The sequence below is a fragment of the Typopeltis vanoorti genome, chromosome 1, assembly GCF_054136105.1.
Source record: "Typopeltis vanoorti isolate ZY-2024b chromosome 1, IOZ_Tvanoo_1.0, whole genome shotgun sequence".
NCBI classification, from domain to species: Eukaryota; Metazoa; Arthropoda; class Arachnida; order Uropygi; family Thelyphonidae; genus Typopeltis; species Typopeltis vanoorti.
The window spans coordinates 86,102,818-86,118,596 of NC_143549.1; the positions used below are offsets into that span (position 1 = coordinate 86,102,818).

Consider the following 15,779-nt stretch of genomic DNA (forward strand, 5'->3'; position numbering starts at 1 on the left):
AGAAAACATCACTATCAACAATAACATAGTCAATGAGACTTTTCTTATTCCTAGCCTCTTCTCTCCATGTGAATTTGTTCACATTTTTATGTTGGAACATGGTGTTAGTAATAACCAGTCCATGTCCTGAGCAGAAATCCAACAGATATTTGCCATTATTATTAGCTTTGCTCTTTTCTCCAAATTTTCCCAAAATATTTTTGTATGTCTCACAATCATTTCCTACTCTACTATTTAGATCCCCAACAAGGACCAACTTTTCCTTTTTCATTGTGTCAGTTGCTTTTTCTAAAGCCTCAAAAAATTCCTCCACTTCTACCTTAGTAGAACCTTCTGTGGGACCATAGGCACAAATAAGTCTCATTGTCCAGTTCCCCATTCTCATATTTGCCCACATTACTCTACTTGAGACTGACTGCCATTCAAGAAGATTAGCCTCGTATTTTGTGTTGAATACTATGGCTACTCCTTCTTTTCCTTGATTGTTATTGGTTGAATATAACATTTTGTATTTATTGCTCAGAAAGATCTCACCAGTTTTGGTCTTTTTTTGTTTCAGTCACCCCTATTATGTCGATCTGGTACTTATCTAATTCCTCAGCTAGCTCCATTTCTTTGCCATTCAGGCTTCTTACGTTGATAGTACCGATCTTTAACTCTGGTGATGTTGAGTTGGGGTTTGTTTTCAGATTTGTTCCAGTAGCTGACTTTTCGCTGTTCGCCCTCGTTCCCTGGCGAAAACAACGGGGGGCCTTGTTTAACCGGGCGACGCCCCAGTCGGCATGAAATTTTGTCATGTTGTACCATCATTTTTTATTTTGGTTTAACCAATAAGAATACAATTTGGTCGGCTAAATCCCAAATTGCCAGCCCATCCTCGTTCGTTCAGTATCAAAGTAGATACCCAACAGGGTGCACCACGAGAAGGTGAGGATTGGACATTAGGTCAGAAGCCCTGGTCGGTTCTCCGCATTCCTTTAAAGGCTATGTGAAGGTCTCCTCTCAGTTATACAGCTTTGACCCTTAAGTTATGAAATATTCTGAGGAAAATTAGATTATTATTATTCAGGCCTCCATGGAGTCAAAAGACTCATCATGGGAGGTCCTTCCTAGGAAACACAAAGTCTATCAAGACGCATCGTTGGAGGTCCCGCTTAGGAAACACAATGTCTATCATACCACTCCTTAAACTCATTGACTGTTCTCGCTCTCACTACTCTATCAGGCAATGCATTCCATGGTTCAACACTCTCCATACAAAGAAACCACTCCTCACCCTCTTGCTCACAGTTTCCTTTCGTAACTTCCAGGGATGGCCCCTTGTCATCACTCCTTCATGCTGTTCAACCAAGTGAAAGAACTCCTCAGTATCAACCATGAACAGATTATATCAATGGCAAAATCTTATTCAAAATTAAGAGATTAAGAAGGAATTTGACATTTTTTTGCATACAAGAATGTGTGAGCAGGGCTTATCTAAGGTGGTATAGTTAGTTAAACAGAATGTAGGGGTTGATTTCAGTGTGTGTGCCTTTGAAGACTGAAATGTTAGATACAATGATATTAGAGTGCTGACAAGTAATAGGCTAATTTGGAAATAGGAAAATTGTTGATAGGAGATTAATAACAGTGTAAACTTAATAATGTAGTTCTGTCATAGTAGCCTGAATATCTTTCAAAGGTACATACCAGAATATTGATGATGATGACAAATGGCAGAGTTATTAAAAATGATGATATTAGGAAGGCGCTTGACATTGTTAATTTTCATCAGAAAGAAATCAGTAGAGTCCTGAATAACTTGGACACCAAGTCATTTGGCCCTTTAGTATCTCTTCTGTTGTGTTTTGAATTAACTCCTATCCTATATTATCTTTTTATTCTTTCTTACTCAACTAGACATCTATCTTACATTATGGAAACAGTACTGTTTTCATTCCATTCCAACAAAAAAGGTGATAAAATTAGTCAACAGGCTGCCAGTAAACTGATTACTTTTAATTCATTTCTCTCAAGAATCGTGGAGAAAGTCTTCCACACTCAGTTTCTTCATTACCCAGAGGTCTACCATCTGATTAGTGACCAGCAACTTGGATTTTACTCATCATCATCAAATTTCTGATATGTCCTCTCTAGGGAGGGTGGGTGGGTGGGGGTACAGAATATTATGTTAGTACTACGTGGAAAATTTACATTATTACTAACTTCCTACTGACAGTTTCTTTCAAATTAATCTGTTATTTGTCATGACTCCAATATTGTAAGACATGGGTGTCAAACTCGTGGCCCGCGACGAATATTTTTGCTGCCCAGCCAAATGTTTGCCAATGAAACTGATTACTACATATAGTAGCCGTGTTGCATGCATTTCCTTTACATGCAGGCGAACCATTTCCCCCACTATTTCTACCAGCCGATTATATACCTACTATCACATGCCAGTGCCGCGCCCACGTCTAGTCGCCAGTCTTGTTTGAACTGACTTGTTTGGTGTGCGTAACAGGAAATATTTCGCTTTTGGTGAACGAGAAAAAAATAAGTTTATTTACGTTACGCTTATTAATTTGTGCAGTTATTTAGTGTCTGGTAAGTTGATGTTCAAGAAAAAATATCAGTTTTTATTAAAATATTCAGCATGTCTATCGAAACGAAGTGATAGTAATAAACGAAAAATTGCTGACGAATATCGAAATTTCCAAGAAAAGTGGGAATTGGAGTATTTATGCTGTGAAGTAAAAAATAAAATAACCTGCTTAATATGTAATAATGTTATCAGTGTACCAAAGTTATACAACATTAATCATCACTATGAACAACATAAATCAAAATATGATAATTATGAGGGATTAATAAGACAAGAAAAGTTTGAAAGAGCTGAAGTCAGGACTGGACAAACAACAATTCATGTATCACCAGACAATATCACCAGAAAGCGAAGCGGCGGTGCATGCAAGCTACGTCTTGTCGGAGTTAATATCTAAACACTCAAAACCTTTTACTGAAGGAGATTTCATTAAGGAATGTCTAATTAAAGCTGCAGAAATGATTTGTCCTGAAAATATGAAGGCTTTTCAAACAATCTCTTTGTCTCGAAATACAGTTGCGGAAAGAATTACTGATTTGGCCGACAATTTAAGTGTTCAGATCAAAGCAAAATCATCTAGTTTCGAAGCTTTTTCCATTGCCTGTGACGAGAGTACGGATTGGGGCGTAGCTCAATTAGCTGTGTTTCTTCGTGCTTGAGACATGGATTTCAACATTTTTGAGGAATTATTGGAACTAGTACCAATGCATAACACTAGTACAGGACAAGATATATTTTTGAACTTCTGCAAAAATACAATCTTCCTCTGTCAAAATTAACTCCTGTAGCTACAGATGGAGCTCCTTCTATGACTGGAAAAAACAATGGTTTCGTCGCATTACTGCAAAAAAAACCAAAGTGAAATTTATGACGGATCCAAGATTCATCATATGCATTGCATTATACATCAAGATGTATTATGCGCGAAAGTAATAAACATGGAAAATGTGTTGACATCTATCAAAAAATCATTAATTTCATAAAATCTCGAGGCTTAAATCAGTGACAGTTCTCTGCTTTCTTAAGTGAATTAGAATATTCTGGTTTGTCCTACTATACCGAGGTATGTTGGCTATCCTGCTCCAAGATTCTTAAACAATTCTGGGACTTGAAAGAAGAGATATGTCAAAATTTATTTATCACTAGGTTAGACTATAATAGATTTAGTTTAATCCTTTATCCCAGTGAGAGCAAACAAAGTTTGCGCCTGAAAATATCTTCAGGACTAAATATAGTGTTGTACTATCTTATCCAGTAAGTAGTACAACACCAAGGCAACTCGTGGCAAAGGTGGAGCAAGCTACCAGGCACTTCTAAACCCAGTGTCTCCCATAATGCAAAACACATTTCCTATGTGGATATGTATACTGTTATGCATTAAAGGGATTGGCCATCTACCCAGACTAGTTTCGACCTTTATTGAGGTCTCTTCAGTGGGAGCCAGGCCCAGAGCTGGAGATACCAGGCAGAAGCAGTAGCAAGTCATCTGTGCCTATGGGAGTTGCCAAAAGGTTTATCACCTTTTTTAAAAATTTTACTCTGGATTTAGAGAAAGATGTTGAAAATTTATTTATCACTAGGTTAGACTATAATAGATTTAGTTTAATCCTTTATCCCAGTGAGATTTAGTTTAATCCTTTATCCCAGTTTGCTCTCACTGGGATAAAGGATTAAACTAAATCTATTATATTAAAGAGATATGTCAGTTCTTAATAACTAAAAATCAAGACACAAGCCTGTTTTTTGCACAGTGTGGTTGCAAGATTTATCCTTTGTGGTTGATATAACAAAATACTTATATGATTTAAATTTAAAACTGCAAGGAAAAGATCAGATCATAACAAACATGTGTGACCAAGTTAAGGCATTCAAATGTAAACTAGTTCTTTGGGAAAAGCAGTTGAAAAATGAAGATTTAACGCACTTTCCGACATGCAACATGAACAAATCAAGTTTAAGCGAAACTGCATCGTATCAAAAATATGCAGAAAAAATTGTAAGCCTTAGAACTGAATTTAAAACAAGGTTTGCAGATTTAAAATTTTTGGAACACAAGTTTTCTTTGTTTTCTTCGATTTTTTGAATGTCGGTAATTCTGAATTAGTACCTAATCAAATGCAAATGGAGGTAACTGAGATCCAGTGCGATTCAGATTTGAAGGCAAAATTCAGTGAAGTTGGCGTGCCTGGATTTTATAAATATTTACCTGCCAGGTTTAAAAATACTCAAATTCGCATATGAAATTATCCATGTTTGGAAGTACTTATTGGTGTGAGCAGTTATTTGCAATTATGAAGGGAAATAAGTCTCCTGTCAGATCCAGAATTACTGACATTCACCTTGGATCAGTTTTGAAAGTAATCACTGCGAACAAGATTTCCCCCGAAGTAGGAAAGATAGTAGCAGAGAAGAGATGCCAAGTGTCAGGGAGGAAACATTGATATTATCGTTGTTCTTGTGTCTTTTTTTATACTGTACCCTGCGTTTTTATGAAAATTGAAGTTTTTGTTTTTTGCTGCCTACATAAACTTAAACCTCGTTTATTTGGCCCGTGTTAGCCTTTGAGTTTGACATGCTTGTTGTAAGATCTTATATTTTGATCTTCTAAGGCACTGCTTACTGTATCAATCCAACTAAATTTTGGTCTTCTGGGTTTTTTTACTTGCCAACCTTGCAAAAAAACACTTGTTTTGCTACTATTTCCTTTCCTATTCTGTTTAAGTGGCCACACCACCTGAGATAACACATTCCTGAATGCTAATAATGGCAAGTTATTTTACTACTCTCAGTTCATAAATGATCTCCCAGCTATGACTACCACCCACCTTTTGGACATAAACCATGATATGGTTTAGAGAAACTTATATGAAGAAACCTATATGATCTTTTTTAGCATATTTCATCAGGTCTTAGCACTGAGGCTGGTTTAGAAAACTACCATCTTGCATTCTATCTTCTACTCTTTTTGATTTTCTCATCACTTCCTCTCTGATCATTAACTGTGTGTCATGATTGAGAGCTTCCTCTCCTTCTTTCAATATCACTGTGGAGTACTTCAGGGCTCTGTATTTTCATCCACTCTCTTCTTGTTATATTGAATGACTTTTTCTCACTATCCTTAAATCCAATCCATAGCTTGCTGATTACAGTACCTCACTCCTCATCATTTGAGAAATCCTTGTAGTGCATGATCATTAGGCTCTTCAAGACCTTCTGTAACTAATGCTTTAATCTCTGATTTTCTTGCTATTCTCTAGAAGTCAAAAATAAACTGGCAATCTTCAATGCTAGCAAAGCACAGTCCTGTCTCACAAGAAAGATCTCGCTTCACTTCTTCTCTTTTTAATAACCCAGGTTTCCAAAACATGATCATTTCTTTCTTTCTTTCTTGGGCAGACTATACCTTGTGCCTTTCCTGGCACAAACATGGCTCAACTATAGTTTCATCATCTACAAAATTAGTGTGTACAGTCTACTCAAAACACTACTTTTTACTTATCTATGTACACAGTACACAAATCTGTCAATATTCCATGTCAATCATGGAATATTGAAGGCTGCTCGCACATTTTTGATCATACACTTAAAATGTCTCTGACAATGCTTGATGCTATTCAGAAGAGGGTAGTCCATTTTAGTGATCACTTCTCTTACAGATTCACTCTCACCACTCATAAATGTTCCATTTTGTTTTTGTTTCTTCTTTAGGTGTATCCTTGGATAATGTTCTGCTGGCTACCACAATTTCTTCTACGACTTGAAGAACATGAGCAGTTCTAGTCAAAACATTCATTTAATATCTGACTTTACACTTACTAAATCAACTTTTTTTTCTCCTTTTTCATTATGTCTATCTCTGCTCTTTTTTAAGTCTCTCTCTCTCTCTCACTTTGTCTTCCCCTGCAACCTTCAACCATTCAAAAAGCACATCGATGGATTCCTTCTTACTTTTTTTTTTCTTTTTTTTTTGTCCACACGTGGCTGTAGGTTTGGCAAACTTGCATCTGTGAGTTTGATATAAAAAAAATACTAAATAAAATAAATAAACTTTGAGTACTTTTCAGCTTTATTTATTTATTCATATGGGGTTCCTCCCATTCCTCATCCATCCCATAGGACTAGTTAATCCCTCCTAATGAGGGATTAAGTATGGATTTATGACTGTAGATCCGTGTGTGTGTGTGTGTGTGTGTGTGTGTGTTCCCAGGCCAGTTTGCCTGTTCTGAGGGATGAAAAACCTGAATGTCTGGGTGAAAAAACCCCTCTACCTCTGTATGAGACCAGCTAATTCATCTTTACTTGAAAGAGACCAGTAAAGGTTCCTCACATCATAGACGGGAATCAAACTCAGATCTTTCAGACCAAAGGGTTTTGTCTAATGACTGAGCTACAGAGGCTTGTACTTTTCAGCTGCTTGGTTTTTTGTTTTTTTTTTTCCTCCTGCAAATCAGTCAAATCAACCACATAACAGTTGTTGCCTAAGGTGCTTTGTCTGTAATTCCAATAAACCTAACTCCTCTTCCCTTCTTTCTCTTGCTCTCCCTTTTTTTTATAGCAAATACCACATCTCTCTACCCTGCCTGGTTGGCCACGTGGCTAGCATACCCACTCTCTGGCCAACAGGCTGCAGGTTTGAATCCCGCCATGAGCATGGATATTTTGTAAGTTTCTTTAGGTGGAAGACAAATATCATTGCCCCCATGTGAGACCCCCACCCTGCTTATTGGAGTCCTGAAGTAGCTTGAAAAAGTTTTCAAGGTGGAAAACTTCATTTTTGGACTCTGAAGCAGAGTTTCCAGACTATGTAAAAATATAACTTATAGGACACCGTACACACACACATACATACATACTGGGTGTCCCATAAGTCCAAAAATATTTTAATAAATCATAAAAATTGGTATATTAGAGTGCGGTTTGCGTAAAAGCGAATAGCAAGTAGGGGAATTTTTTTTGGCAGGAAGAAAAAATTTAGTTCAAATTTTCACCAATGGAGGGTGAAAACAGCGATGACACTCAGAATAGCATTGAAAACTTATTTAATCATATGAAGGAAACCCACATATCACTACAGTAATTTTTTAACATGTCTGCCAGCACAAGTAATTGCATTCTGCAAATGGGTGAGAATGCCATTTACAGAAGCGTGGAGCATATCCAGGTGGATGCAGGCTTTGCGGCAAATGGCATCTTTTAAATCCACTAAGGAAGACGTGCTGCTCTGGTACACTCGGGACTTTAAATAGCCCTACAACCAAAAATCTACTCATGTCGAGACTGGGGGGGGGGCATGCGGAGTTGCAGTTACGACTGATGAGTCTTTCTTCACCAAATAATGTACTGATGAGAAACTGCTTCACAGGAGATGTGATATGAGGTGGTGCCCCTTCCTGCATGAATGTGACTGTGTGAAGAACATTTTTTTTTTCACATAGCAGTTGTGAGTAGCGCTGTGCATTTACTGAGCACATCTTCCAGCCCCTTGTTGTACGTGGCTCTTCATAGAAAAAGGAACCAACAATGATGGATTCAGTGAAGCCACACTAAACAGCGAGTACGGTGAGTGCAATGGCTCCTCTATGTAGACGTGTGGATTGTCCTGCACCCAAATTCAATAGTTATGCATATTAACTATCCCATGCAAAGAAATGTGCTTCATTGTCCAGAAGATATTGTACAGCCAAATGTGGATCTTCTGCAATTTTTGTGAACGCCCACTTTGTGAATTCTTCCCTCTTAGCAATATCACTTGGTAACAGCTGGTGAAGAGATTGCAGCTTGTATGGATACAAGTTTAACATACCATGAAGGATGCGGAATACAAACGTTTTTGCTGTGCCTGTGATTCTTGCAGCTTCATATCCACTGCTTACACCACCTGTTGATTGTGCTGCTAGGGCATTCGTTTGTGATACCACAGTGCAAGTACAGGCTTTGGATAGCAGTGGTCTGCTGCTGTGAGGGTGATCTGACAAATTTCCAGTTTTCTCGAAACGTTGTATTAGAGACTGTAGTCTGGCAGGAGTGATAGGACCTCGACCTTTCTTCATTCTTGTCTGCATTCGAAACTTTCGCAAAGATTCTGCTGTCCATTCCCCACTTACATAACACACAACTTCATTAACAATGCCTTATCCACCAATGTAAGCATCACAGCAAAATTTTTTTCACAAAAATAATTCTGTTTTCCCCAATGACTGAGAATTCACACACATTCATTATGAGCTGCCAGTGGTACACCCTGTGTTTTATAGAAGACTCGTTTTCATGCATTTGCAAATGAGGCATGTTGTACAGCCCCTTCCATTGGTGAAAATTTAAACTAAAATTTTTTCTCACGGCCAAAAAAAATTCTCCTCCTTGCAATTCACTTTTGTGCAACCCACACTCTAATATACCAATTTTTCTGATTTTTATGAATTATTGAAATATTTCGAGACTTATGGGACACCCTGTATATATATATATATAATTGATAAAAAAAATCCTTAGTCCACCACAGTACAAAATGTGCTATAGGTTTTCATATAACCTTCGTGGGTGAGAATATAAAAATAGTTAGACATCAGCACATCATGACATCTAACCATCTGTGTGCAGGCAACTGAAATGTTCTTATTCCTAGTTTTGCTATAATTAATGAAAATGGAATCTCCAGGTGCACATTTGGTTTATTTATATGATGGTATATTTTGTTAGTTAACTTGCTTTGTTGTTTAAATGTAACTCATCTAATGTTAATGCCAGTAGTGATTTAGATAATGTTATCAAAAATTTTTTTAAACCCAAAGTTATTATATGGGAGTTATTAGTGGGAGAGTTTCTGAAATGGAGGAAAGAGTGTTGTATGGTGACTAGTTATTAAGAGGAGTGATAGATGGGAGTTTAACTAAATCATACTTACCGGGTACAAAATTTAAGGATGTAAGTGAAAGTATTAGAGCACAGAAACAGAGTGTGAAATAATTGATAGTTGTGGCGGGTATGAATGAATTGAAAGGAGATAAATTTTTTATGAAAGAGGACTTGAAAGTATTGTTAAAGGTAGTGAAAGAAAAGAGTGACAGAGCTAGAATGGTGAGTCTGTTGCCGTGGTATGACAGAGAGGAGTTTAGAAGGAGGGCCATAATCGCAAATGACATTATGCGCAGGTTATGCAGACGGTGTGGTGTGGAATTCGTGGACGTGTGGAATGAGTTTGATGGGCGAACGGATTTATACAAGTTGAATGGATTTGGTGTGTGGAGAACTGGAAAAAGTGTTGCTGAATGAAATGAAAATGGATGTGCAGAACCAGGGAAACTAGAACTACCAAGGAAGGGGGGGGTGGATATGCGGACATCAGTGAGACAGTTGAGTGTAAGAATGTATATAATGTACCCGAGTACTACGGACAAAAAATCAGAATGGGATAGTTAGAATAACGCATCAAGATAGGGGTGGGACAAAGGGATCACTGCATTTCATGTATACTAATGCCAGGAGTATTAGGAACAAGAAGGAAAAATTTTTGGCCTTGATTGGCTCTTCCTAACCACAGGTTATTGGCATTAGTGAAACATAACTGATGGAAGATGATATAGTTAGTGGGATAGAATATGTAGGTTATAGTGTGTACAGGAGGGACAGAGAAAATAAAATGGGGGGAGGGGTGTTATTGATGATAGCTGATGAACTGCAGCAAAGGAGAATTGAAGTTGTATCGCAGGATGGTGAAAAGAGCTCATTTGAGGCTATTTGGTGTGAGATTGAGACCGGCAGAATAAAATATACAGTTGGGTGCTGCTATAGACCAGGTGATGGAATAGATGGTGGAGATAGTATGCATAAACAAATTGATAAAATGAGTGGAAGGAGGGTAATTATTATGGAGGATTTCAACTATGGTAACATTGATTGGAAGGAAGAGAGGACACATGTGAGGAAGGAAATGGATTTTATTCAATTATTAAGGGATAACTATCTGAGACAGCATGTAATTGAAAATACTAACGGTGTGAGAGGCTTGACCTGGTAATAGCATCTGAGAATTTGACTGTAATGAATATGACCATATTGCCACCTATTGGTGAGAGTGATCATAAGGTCTTGACCTGGAAGGTGGCTAAAGGTGTGGAATTTTCGATTAAGATAGGGTATATGTGGAATTACCATGCTGGCAATTATGACAAGCTAAGGAGATTGCTAGGAACAGTGCTATGGCATGTACAACTGCAAGGGCTGGATGTCGATAGGCATGGGAAGTGGTCAAGGAGCATTTACAGGAGGTTATGGCTGATTGTATACCTAGGGTCCAAATAGTAAAACAAGTAGGGGTTAAATGGATGAATAACACCATTAAGCTTGAGCTGCAAAAAAGAAACAACTGTGGAGAGAATGTAAAGAAAGAGGTGACCTGCAGGCACAAGAACAGTATAGAGTGCAAGCCAGAGGGTAACTAGTGTGGTAAAACCTTCAACCTGTTCTCATATGGTTCATTCCATAGACCTGCTATCATCTTAGTCACTCGCCTCTGGATCCTCTCCACCACCTCCTCCCCATCAAGAAGGAACTGAGGTGTCCAAATCTGGGCACAGTAGTCGAGATGAGGTCTTATCAAGGCTCAGTACAGAGGTACAATAATTGGTATGTTGATACTAACATTACAGCTACACTTGTGTATAAGTGTTGGCCAAAAATTCAGAATTTTGGGAATTGGTGATTTTATATTGGCACTGTTAATTTTTTTTTATTTCTTATATCTAAAAAAATTCTAATGACTGTATTCCCCAAAGGCAGATAGAGCTCTTTTCACCATAACTTTTGAAAATAGGTGAGTAGCTGGTTTCCACTCTTCAGCCATCAGTGATAGCTAGATGAGCTAAGCTCAAGGCTTATCAATGAATCAAATACCTTCTGGAGGAAAGGATTATATGGCAGACAATTGCCACATTCTCATGTTTCTAGATCATGCATATTATCTCTGAAAAAGTGTGCATTCTATGGTCATTTGAGTTTCAGGAAGGAAAACTATTGCCTTTACCAAAAGATCAAGTAACCTGCGAACCAGCTGAAGGAAGACGACGTTCCTCTAGTTCAGCGTTTCCCAAACTATGTTCTGCAGAACACCAGTATTCTGTGGAAAGTTAATAAGTGTTCCACGAAAAATTATCAAAATTAATATGAGCCTGGAATGGTTTTAAATGCTGCAACAAGTTCAAACATGTTTGAAAATCAGGCATTCCTCACTTTGTGTGTGGATTGTGCTATTAAAGCCAGCGCATGGTGCCTTTGACTCAGCTGCTGACTGATAGCCACACCACGGTTGTCGACGCTTCCAAGCACAGGTGAAGTATGAAGGTATCTATCTATTCTAGGAAACGTGATTTGTGGTCACAGGCAAGGTCAATTCGATGCAATGTGGCCCCATCACACCTGTAATGTGCACTGTCACATTTTTGCGATGCGATACAGCGTGCTGTGGCGATAGTGTGCACTTAGCTTTACATTGAATACGAGACTGATGATACTCGACTCTAACCAAGGTGGTCCATTAAAATTTCAGGATTTGTGAAGTGTTCCATCATAGGAAAAGTTTGAGAAACCCTGTTCTAGTTGATGATTAGAACTGAACTTGTAACTGCTTTCTTCAGATAGTGTAATGCTATGGAAGTAAACTCAGGACTACCTAGGCAGTCATTCATAATTCTAACCATTTTTGTTTGTTTGTTTGTATCTATACGTATATATATATATATATATACACACACTAGGGGCTATGGCGCCTATGGCACCCTCCCCATGTTCTGGACTGGCAGGCTGGTTCTCCTTGAATTCTGATGACTCGAATTTTGAAGACTCGACACTCAGGATAGCCCCTGAGTTTCAAAACGTTTCAAAAAACATGACATAAAAAGGCTTATCATTTTATATATATATAGGGTAGATATAGATAGATAGATATGTGTATGTTTAAGTTTCTTTTTAGATATACATGTACCTTGTGATATGTGCTCATTGGCTGTGTTTAATTACTTGACTCCTTTATTGCTGGCCTCAGAATGGTAGCACTGCACCTTTGTAATGTCTGTTTTCATTCCATTCTAGCTTGTACCTAATCATGAAATATGTGTTTTTGTATTAAATGCTTTCATACAGAAATAATTTTTCTGTTGTTTATTTTATTTTTTTCTTACAAAATGTTAGTGTATGGTCAGTTTGTTATATTTACATGCGTCAGTTATCTGAAAATGACATTTTTAATGGGTTTGGCCTCCATTTCTGTGCGTTCATGCATCCTTTATTCTAAATTTATATATTAAGTTAAATTTCAGTTGCAGAAATATTAAGTATCGTGGATTTGAATAACAATCACATATGTATATTTTCACAAATATTTATAGTGATTTTTTAACATGTTCTTGAGACATTGATAAACACTTTATTATTTAAAAATAATATGTATTATAAATTATTTTATGCAATATCTTCATTTCCTTGAATTTTTAGAAAGTAAATATAGAAGTTCATAAAGAACTTGCAGACCAAGTGGATGAATTAAAACATAATGTCAAAGTAAGTATTTTTGTTAGTTTATGAAATTTTTTTTCTTTAGTAGTTTTTTTTTCAGATGATTTTAAATTACATCAATTTTAATACTATAAATATTCTAATACATAATCATTCCCCAGATGGAGTATATGAATCAAATTGCAAAGTATGAATCAAGTTACTCAACTACTAATTACCAATGAGTTTACCTTTTCCAGTGATGTGGTAGAGTTAAAAGTGACAAAAGTGTGGCAGAAACTTCTACTGTCCCATATTCTATCTCTAACTGATATTACTGTGTGAAATAGCAAGTTCTATAGTTGATTTTTTGTGATTTTGGAATGAAAATCCATATTCTTCAATTGTTATACAGTCAACTCTATACTAGTATATTGACTCATAGGAATCAAATCAATATTTGTTTATCCCTCACATTTAGATACTCACAAATTAGTACCTAAGTCAGGAAATTAAAGCATGTTTATTGAACTTGTTCCTCCCTCAATAAGTCAAAGCAAAATAATGCACATTGCACCTGTTGGAACAAGACATTTCCATCTTTCAGAAAATGGTCATAATAAATATGCAAATCATCCATATTTGGAGCCATAATAATAAAAAGACACATTTTTCAAACTAAAGATGATTTTGATGTGAATGAGCTCCCTTAGACTTTTGTGCCATGACTTTTTTCTCCAACATGTTCTTTTTTTCTCACCTCAAATCCAGAGCCACAGTGTATGAGTGTTGCAAGTGACAAAGCAAGAACATTTTGGATATATTGAGCATAAAAGTAAAGAAAGATCTAGTCTGGTCAGCTATACTTCGACTACTAACTATACATTAAACTGGAATATTTCCATCATACCATATTTAGAAGAAAACTTTGTACTCCAGACTTCTAAAAGAATCCACATAGTTATATAGTTAGTCATATTCCGAGATCACAGGAATCTTTGAATAGAAATCGGGGTCTTATATATTAAACAACATCTGGAAATCTCCCATTAAATCCTTCAACATTTCAGATTTCAATTTTTGTAAACATTCAACTCCATTCTTTGTTTGATGATAGGTGACACCTGACTTCAGTTCATGTTTAGGATGAATCAGTTGATTTTCTGTTGTAGTGATTTTTCAGCAGGACAACTTCGTTATCTCGTTATATATTTTTTGTGCTAATAAACTCTACCGATGCCATCAGTTTTAGTGTGACTACTTAGTTATAAGTTTCAAAAATAACAGCTAATACAATATCCTTGTTTATTTTTTAGTTTCTTTTAGTTCTAAAGACCCTTTCAAATGATACTAAAAACCTTTCACATTCTATCTCTGCAACTACATTCTGTCAAGTCTCACTAATGCATGAAACTTTTCGCAAGGTTGCACTAACTAGTGACAAAAACTCCTCTTACTTATTCAAATGCTTCTAGCCTTAGTGTATATATATATACATTGTAGCATCCTTTTAGGCCCCTTAATCACTTCTATATCCTGTATTGACTACCCAATTTGATATTGCTTCTTCAGAGACCAGATTTCACATTTTTGGTGAATCTCGCACTTGCTTGCATCACAGATGCTTGCGTGCGCACGCACACACACACACACACACTCACTCACCTGCATCTACCCTACCCTAATTGCTTTAGTTTTCCTGTCTTTATACTTCTACACCCTTGTGAATAAAACTCCCTCTAGACATCTAACGCCAAATTCATTCATTTCAGCCCATCAGCATTATATGAAGTTGGGACAAACTCTGAGGAGTTGAGCAGATGTTGTGGCCTTGCAAGAAGACTTGAATAGGCCGAGTGAATGGGTACAGGATTTGGGATACCAGTTCAATGTTGCAAAATGTAAGGTTTTAAAATTTGGAAAACAAAGTTGGGAGATAGAATTTACTCTTGGTGAGGGATATATTGTTGGAGGTGAAGGATCTTGGGGTAACGATGGATAAGGATCTAATGGTTAGAGAACACATTGCCAAAATAGTGAGGACAATACAACACATTCTGGGAATGATGTGGAGGACTGAACTTGTAGAAGTAAGGAGATGCTGATTCCATTGTATAAGGCTCAGATTAGGCCAAATATTTGCACAGATTTAGTGACCTGGTTTTCTAAAGGATAAAGAGATGTTGGAAAGGATCCAGAGGTGGCTGGCTAAGGTATTTTTTTGATCTCTGGAATGTTGAAATGAAGAACGGTTGAGATGATGTAATTTGCAGAGTCTAGTGGATATGGTATGTGATATGATAGAAATTTACAAGTTGGTATGGGGTTGTTATACGATTAATGTTGAAGAAGGTTTTTCATAAAATGGTAGGAGATTGGGGGAGAAGAAGAGGTCAGCCCTGGAAGCTGTATAAGGAGGGTATGAGCAAGGGAGAGAGAAGCTGTTTTTTTGCATGGAGAGTTGTGGATGATTGGAATGCATTGCAGAGAATTTGAGTGTGTTTACGGCATGGTATGATAAACTGTTGGAATAGATAATGATGGCTGAGAAAGCATCATGGGAAAATATGGTTTTGGAGAAAGAAATGAATGAGATGAAAAAATGTTAGAATTTGTTTTGGACCACAAGATGATGATCGGTAACACAAGATTCCAGCAAAAGGAGTTTGGAAAATGGATGTGGCGAGGCTTTCCCATCAAATGATGG

General features: G+C 37.0%; 1 long non-coding RNA gene across 1 annotated transcript in view; it reads left to right on the top strand.

The window, feature by feature from the left end:
- LOC150110174 (uncharacterized) overlaps positions 1-13,147 on the top strand; it is a 101,229-nt gene extending 88,082 nt beyond the window's left edge. Inside the window, exon 4 of the long non-coding RNA XR_016548244.1 lies at positions 13,073-13,147. This is a non-coding gene — a long non-coding RNA (uncharacterized LOC150110174). The remainder of the gene's footprint in view (positions 1-13,072) is intronic.
- Positions 13,148-15,779: the final 2,632 nt, after the last annotated feature.